We start from the raw sequence: 8,739 nt of genomic DNA on the forward strand, positions 1-8,739 counted from the left end.
GCTACCATACATCTCTCCTTTCTGCTGATGGCTCTTCATTATAGAAAAAACATATCAAAAGAATGAAGCGCCATTTTCTGTTTTCATTGTTTAAACTGCGGCTAATTATATATTCTGGTTTTCACCATGGCTGATGATTTTGGCACAAGGCATTTTGACGTCACAATCTGACATGCTATTGCTTGTTACAGTTGAACACCCACAATATTTCCTAATTTATTTCATTACTATCCTACATTAAATAAACTAAAGGCTGATTTTAAAGAAGGTTTGCAGGGTCCCATGTTTAATAAATAAAAACAAAAAGGTGATAACATTTCCAGGCGGAAGTGCCAAACTGGAAGATTCACATTGCTCGAAGGGATTGGTGAGGATAAGTTTGGTTATCTGTAAGCTCCCACTGACTGGTGTAAAAACATTCTTCCCTGGAACGTGCCAGGGGAAACGTGGAGTCGGAGGTATACCTGTAAATTTACTATGGCAATGTCCCAAAGTAAACCGGTACTACAAGAAAGGCATAAAAGATGTAGATTCAGTATTCAACAAGGAACCTCCTGGATTTCCAACATCCATAATCCCAGCACTACGATCCTCCACAGAGAAACTGGTATCAGTTGACCTTTGCGCAGGAAGGGGAACCTTCATTGTATTGAGGGGCACAGTCCAAAAAAAGAACATACAGTTGAGTGGGTCGCCTGTGGGAACTGATGAACATGGAAAATATCTCAATGACAGTCAAACAGAGTGAAATTACTCTGAGGATAGTCGGGTCCCATGATATACATTTCTAGGAAAGTTATTTTTTAGAGGGTTGCCCCTGGGAACGTTATTCACATTGGTTAAGGTCTCCACAGCATTGTCTGGTAAACATACAAAGCTGGTACCTTATCCAAAGGAACCCTTTTTGGACCTGTGGAAAAAAGACAGACTGCACTTGCTGCTTTGGACCTGTGACGAGACCAGAAGGGCTGGAGTTTTTCCGAGTACAACTAGAAGAAGACTGGATCCTAGTGGTTTCATCTGCTGAAATTAATTTTGACCCTATGTGCAGACCTTAATGTCCAGTTGGACTCTTGTGAAAAATCTGAATATTTGCATTAAGAAACATTTTGGACTTCTAAACCTCTGGAAGACTGGGACCAACCACCCACGTCAATTCATCCAAGGCACAAACTCACTGGGCAAGAAAATCAAGTTGGTCACACTATGAGCTTTTTGTCACTTGAAAAACCGTTTCGGCGGACCCTTGTGAAAAGCCCATCTGAATTCAGGGCAACCTTCCTTGTAAGAGCCAGCAGCCTTGCCTCACTGGAGGATTCAGAGAAAAAAAAAGTTTGGCCTTGCAAAAGTGGGAAGGGTAGTTGGCCATAAGCTGCCTTCCTTGGGTGTGAAATTTGACCTTCTCCCTCTCTGGCCTTTTTCTGCCAAATCCAGCAGCTTCAGTGGGACCTCATCCAATGGCCATCTGACTTTTTGACAGAACTTTTTCGTCTATAGTTTGCAACCTTGTCCCTCCAAAGGAATTTGGTTTCCGTTTTAAAGATTAAGGTCCTGATTTACATCTTGGCAGTAAGCATACTTCATCGTAATGGTGACAGACTATACTTACCGCAAAGATAACGGTATGTCCACTCGATTTAGATGGGGGCAGACAATAGGTTTGTTCACACAGGAGACCACTCTGTCTCTGCCGTGAATAAATCCCTCCAACGGCCCTGTGGAGTAAGGGCTGCTGGAGGGAGAATTGTAATTCCACCCACCTCGTTTAACTGGGCAGGATTACAGTCAGTTTTCATTGTTTTTCACCTTGAAAACTCTAATGGTCAGGGACAGGGAAAAATGCTAAATGTTCCCTTTGCCATGTGAGAGGACTCCCATGGCACAGGGAGCATTGTCTTTTTTAATTTCAAAAAGAAAATTCAATTTTATGGTTCAACTCTCTTTTTTAGATTTCAAACGAATAAATTACAGTAGTACCATGAGCAAACAGCTCATCATCAGTAGTTCAAATATGAAGAGACAAAATGTTTGCCTAACTTCCCCCTCCCCGTGACCTACAGTGTAATACCAAGGATAGCTCAGCATCCTTATTGTAGCAAACTAACCAGTGTCGACATTGTTGGCATCAACAGGAGCCTCCATCAAGCGAAGGAGCCAAAGGCATCCAGGGCAGGAGTTTGAGAAATACGCTCCGAGTATAAGGTACTTTGTGCAGAGAGTGAGTCAAACTTTCCGTTCCCAGGATATACCAAAGGCAGTGTAACCAACCTTGGTAGGGAGCTGTCTCGTGCCCCAGTCCAGCAGAATATTTTGCAAGGCCACTCCCAGAGCTAGACCAATCTGCCATCCCCGGCGGGGTTTGAGTGGGAAAGTGAGTGTGCTAGGTAACCCCAGAATGGTATCGGCAGGAAAGCAGGGGAACTGGGTATTAAGGTGGGCATCGACAGTGTCAAGCAATTGTGTCCAATAAGAAGTGAATTTCAGACATTTCCATAACAAATGTAACAATGTGCCAAGGGAGCCACAGTTGTGATAATGTTTGGGTTAGTGAGAAGGGTTCCCTCTGTGCAAGTGGACTTGAGTGAGGTACCAGTACTTGAAGATCTTGGTAGCGATCTCAATACTGGCTAGGTTATGGGCTGTATGTTGTGCACAATAAAAACATTCCCCCCATTCTTTCTGGGTCAGTGAGCAGCCACGTTTGGATTCCCAGCTTTGCTTGCTTATTGATTTATTTAGTTTTGGGGCAGCATGCAGGAGGCCGTAAAGTTCAGTGATAAGGCATCTGTCTGATGTTTAGGTAACCAGTCATTTTTCAAAAGTGATAAGGAAGTGTTGTGCCCCTGGATGAACAGATAGATGCATCAACCAGTGTCTAATCAACAGATAATGCAATTGTTGTTTTTCAGGAAGTGAATGATCCAATCTGAGTTGCTCGAAGGAGATGGGACCCTCCTCGTCAAGCAAGTGATCTAGTATCTAGCTTTGTGCCAGTGTTGGAAGCTGATTGCATTGAGACCTGGAGTAAAGTCTGGGTTACCAACAATAGGATTCAGCGGGGACAGGAAGCTCAGGCCAAAGCTTTTGTCCACCCGGCCCCACATATCCAGGGTAGCCTTGGTAATGGAGGATAGGTAAAGGATTCATGGTTGAGCATGTCTCTATAGAAAGGGGAACTTCCAGAGATGTTGCCCCACCACCTCTCTATGCATGAAAAGCCAAAGATTTTCAGACTCCTTTAGACACCACTCAAGGAGGAATCTAAGTTGGGCCACCTGATAATAGCGTAGCAGATTTGGAATACCAAGACCACCCTCGTGCGGTCTGTGGCGGAACTCTTTACGCATGCAAGAACGACTATCAGCTCATACAAACATACAAAGCAATTCAGATCTTGCTGCAAGGCCCAGATTGTCTCAGTAAGGGGCACCACAGGAAAAGCCTGCAAGAGGAATAATATTTTTGGTAGGATTCACATCTTAAGGGCTGCCAGGAGAGGCGATATGACCTCCATCTCTGTTGGTCCAACCTAATCTGCTGCCCCAAGATCCAGCAGTTGAGGGATGCAGTTGCCTGGGCTAAAGAACTCAGTCGCATACCCAGGTATGGGATGGAGGTCATCACCTATTGAATTGGGTGGTTATGAGCAAGGGCCTTTTGAGTGTCAGGCGTGGAAGGCAGATTAAGCACCTTGGATATATGCACATTTACCGAAAGCCTGCTGCCTGTCCAAATGTCTTCAGTTAAGATGGGAAGGCTGGACGGGAGGTGGAAGGTTTCTCCAGGGCCACCAAGACATTGTCAGCATAGAGACTGATGGTGTGACTCCAAAAGGAATACTCTTGATGACTGGATTGCCGTGGATGTGCTGGGACAATGGCTTCATATATAGAGCAACAAGCATGGTTTAAAGAGGGCACCCCTGGCGAGGGCCTCCACAGATAGGAAATGTGGTTGACATTTGCCCATTCACTCGAATGGTCGCAACCACATGACCGCAGTTGCTAAGGATCCAGGAGCAAAAGCGTTCATCCAGGCTAAAACGTCTTAGAGTGGCCTCAAGGTTCGGCCAGTGAACCCGGTCAAATGCCTTCTCGGTGTCCACTGCCATTAGCATGCAGTTTTGCCCCCGAGTTGCAAGCTTTATCCCTTAAATTCATGATCCACTACGTTTGTTGCAACACTGGTGACGGGGCACACAGCCGGCCTGATCGGGGGGCACAATGCCTGGTAGAAGAGGGTCTAGGCAGGCCGCAGGAATGCCAGTGAATAGCTTAAGATCAATGTTGAGAAGTGATATTGGCCGATAGGATACGCAGTTGCCCGGCTTTGGGATAATCATGATGGAGGCTGCTAGGATAGAAGGCGGGATTGTGGCTGGGTCTTTGATAACATTAAATATTCTAGTGAGAAGGTGAGCTAAAGGTCATGCAGATGGTTTTACAGAAAAGTGCCGGACACCCATCCAGGCCTGGTGACTTAAGAGGAGACTGTCTGACAATGATCACTATAACTTCCTCAACCCGAATCAGGTGAGATGTCTGTTCTGATGTTAACTTCGGAGTGCAGTCACCTTGAAGGTAAAAGCCCGGTCTGTCTGCGGGCAGATCCTGTTTTGCGTATAACTCTGTGTAGAAGTCCGGGAAGGCTGCGACAATCTCATAATTGTCAGTACATTCCAAACCCTAGGGGTCCAGAATAGCCTGGATCCCAGCGGCCTGTCTCTGAGCCCGTAGTCTGTTGGCCAAGAGGCGGCCACACCTGTCCCCACCAATATAATAAAAATGGTGAAGTCGAAGTGCAGAGTATTCCATCCTGTCCAGGTCAGTGTCAGCTAATTGTGTCAGGGAGGCCTCTAGGTGCCACAATACCAGAGGGCACCTGTTAGCTTGTGAATCCGCTCAAGTTCCTCAACATGTCTGGACAGGTGCTCACTCTTGTCCTTGTGGATCTTATTGCCTGCTGCAGAAATCGCTTTTAGCTCTCCACAGACCACTGTCTTTAGCGTTTCCCACAACATTAAGAAAGAAACATCTGCAGTGTTGTTGATTGCCAGGAAGTCCTTTAGGACTTTATTAATTTGTTTAATGACTGTGAGGCAGTGTGAGAGTTTTTCCCCAGCCGCCAGGATTAGATATATAAAATAGAAAGAATTGGCCCCAAGAGGGAAGTGCACGCTTTGATTTCCACGGCAATAGTTCAAGTAATTTTAAAGAAACCTTTTGTGCTTAAATGAGGTTTTCAGTAACATATCTTTTATTCAATTAACAGTTTCACATGATCACCAATTGAAAAATCAAAATTAAAAGCAGATTTAGGTGCTCCTAAAGTGACGGCACAGTGAAAGTGAATGACGTGATATGTGGAGTGCCAAAGTGTTATATAGAATATATACAAAGAATGTGGTTGAAACAATGAATAATCTTCAAAAAGACCATTTCAATCTAGGTTTCTATAAATCATCATTTATCTCAATATTAATCCACACCAAATTATGTTGACATTTCGACCCAGCCTATAAAGACTAATCGATAATGTGCCATCATCAGGACTGATAGTCTTTTTCGTAGCAAGCACCCACTAATCAAATTATTTTTCAGTGAGAGTTTCTTTAGGTTATTTCTTATTCATAGGTTTTCATAGTTGACTTCAAACATTCCTCCATTAAGCCAATAGCCATGTCTGTGCATCATTTGGGTCAAGAATTACGAATACATCATTGGGATTGGTTAATGACGCCTCCGTCTCGCCAAAACAAATCTTTGGAGGAGATAAGAAAAACAAGGTTTTATGGGCCGGAGGAATCATTTACTGATCCCAATGATCTATTCGTAATTTTTGACCCAAATGAACCTATGAATTATTTTAATATTGCTGTGGAAGTCAAGGCATACACTTCCCCTTTGGGGCCAATTTTTTCTGTTTTATATTTACTTACCCAGGTCCAGAGGTTACTGGGTTTTGCCTCTTTTGCTAATTATTATAAGACCTAGTTATAAGCGAAACCAGGGGAAAAGTCAGAGTAAGGTAAACCGCTGCATGACCGGACAGAGAACGGGGTTCTATCTCCGAGGCCAAGGCCAAAGATAGGAACCCGGGGGGTGCCTAAGAAGTGATCTAATCAGACATATGTCTTATGTGCATGTGAGTAGAATGTATAGTCCAGCGTTTGTGGGTGTATCTTGCACCAAATGTCCCCCAGCCAGAGGGTAGCTTCCTGAGAGACTGCCCCTGTGTGACCATAAAACTGGTCAGATTTGTCCATGTCACTATCAAAAACCAAGTTGAAGTCACCCCCTAAGAGCACCAAGCAGTCCTGTGTTGCCATCACCTCAGCCACTGCACGATGTATAAAGTGCTCCTGACCCTCATTAGGAACATAGATAGTCCCTAATGTAACGGTGTGTGAAACCCACGGACACAGAACAAGCTAACAATCTACCCTCATTTCAGCCTGTTTGGGGCTTATTTTCCCTCCAAAAGAACTGGATACCAGAATTGCCACTCCTGCAGTTTTTGTGGAGTTGGAGGAAAAGAATTGATGTGGGCAGGCTTTGGAGTGCAATCTATGCCATTCAGCAGCCAACAAGTGGGTTTCTTGGAGGAGGTAAATATGGACTCCCAAGTGTTCAAAATAGGAAACCAAACCTTTGCGTTTCGTGGGATTGTTGAGGCCCTTCGCGTTAAGGGTAAGAATCTGTATAATATATTGCATAGGACTGAAGGGAGCAAGGTGCTTTGAAGTTGCTACAAACTAAATGAGGGCCCCTTGGTGTGTGTTTCGAAGTGTGCAGCACAGAGGAGCACGAAACAGGTGAGTTGAAGTGACGGTGAGAGACAGCAGCCTGTAGGTTTCCAGAAAAACAGGCAAGGGTAAAGAAGAACTGGACAAACAACTGCTGAAACAATTCCAAACAAGGTCAGCGCACAGGATCGAGACCCAGTCAGTAGGGATAAAGAGGTGTGTGTAGTGGCCCAACCTCTCCACCCCCACCCCATCCACCCACCTTAGTGTAAACTGTGACAACATTACTACCATGTCTGCTCTGCTCCAATGGAGTCCCCAGAGAGCATATCTAACACCGCTTGCCGTTCTTTAGCTATGGTCACCGGGTCAGGATGGAGTCTCACTGGAGACGCTCTGGTGCCCCTCCATCGGCAATGCTTGTGGGTCCCTCTTTCATGCTGGTGAGCCTGGGGTGGCTCTGAGGCAGCCTCAATGCCAAACAGCTGACAGGTCTCCTCAAGAGATCAAAGTTTGTGGAGTTTTCCGTTCAGCCGAAATACAGTCGGGAAGAGGTGCCCCCACAAATATGATATGCCTGCATATCTGAGATGTTTGATCACCGGGTGTGAGAAGGTAGCCTCTTTCTAGCCTTGTTACCCCCACTTTTGGCCTGTTTGTGAGTGTATGTCAGGGTGTTTGTCACTGTTTTCACTGTCTCACTGGGATCCTGATAGCCAGGCCTCAGTGCTCATAGTGAAAACACCATGTTTTCAGTATGGTTGTTATGTGTCACTGGGATCCTGCTAGTCAGGACCCCAGTGCTCATAGGTTTGTGGCCTATATGTATGTGTCACTGGGACCCTGTCACACAGGGCCCCAGTGCTCATAGGTGTGCATGTATATGTTCCCTGTGTGGTGCCTAACTGTCTCACTGAGGCTCTGCTAACCAGAACCTCAGTGGTTATGCTCTCTCATTACTTTCAAATTGTCACTGACAGGCTAGTGACCATTTTTACCAATTTACATTGGCTTACTGGAACACCCTTATAATTCCCTAGTATATGGTACTGAGGTACCCAGGGTATTGGGGTTCCAGGAGACCCCTATCGGCTGCATCATTTCTTTTGCCACCCATAGGGAGCTCTGACAATTCTTACACAGGCCTGCCACTGCAGCCTGAGTGAAATAACGTCCACGTTATTTCACAGCCATTTTACACTGCACTTAAGTAACTTATAAGTCACCTATATGTCTAACCTTTACCTGGTAAAGGTTGGGTGCAAAGTTACTTAGTGTGAGGGCACCCTGGCACTAGCCAAGGTGCCCCCACATTGTTCAGAGCCAATTCCCTGAACTTCGTGAGTGCGGGGACACCATTACACGCGTGCACTACATATAGGTCACTACCTATATGTAGCTTCACCATGGTAACTCTGAATATGGCCATGTAACATGTCTATGATCATGGAATTGCCCCCTCTATGCCATCCTGGCATTGTTGGTACAATTCCATGATCCCAGTGGTCTGTAGCACAGACCCTGGTACTGCCAAACTGCCCTTCCTGGGGTTTCACTGCAGCTGCTGCTGCTGCCAACCCCTCAGACAGGCAGCTGCCCTCCTGGGGTCCAGCCAGGCCTGGCCCAGGATGGCAGAACAAAGAACTTCCTCTGAGAGAGGGTGTGACACCCTCTCCCTTTGGGAAATGGTGTGAAGGCAGGGGAGGAGTAGCCTCCCCCAGCCTCTGGAAATGCTTTGTTGGGCACAGAGGTGCCCAATTCTGCATAAGCCAGTCTACACCGGTTCAGGGACCCCTTAGCCCCTGCTCTGGCGCGAAACTGGACAAAGGAAAGGGGAGTGACCACTCCCCTGACCTGCACCTCCCCTGGGAGGTGTCCAGAGCTCCTCCAGTGTGCTCCAGACCTCTGCCATCTTGGAAACAGAGGTGCTGCTGGCACACTGGACTGCTCTGAGTGGCCAGTGCCACCAGGTGACGTCAGAGACTCCTTGTGAT

The sequence above is a fragment of the Pleurodeles waltl genome, chromosome 10, assembly GCF_031143425.1.
Source record: "Pleurodeles waltl isolate 20211129_DDA chromosome 10, aPleWal1.hap1.20221129, whole genome shotgun sequence".
NCBI lineage: Eukaryota > Metazoa > Chordata > Amphibia > Caudata > Salamandridae > Pleurodeles > Pleurodeles waltl.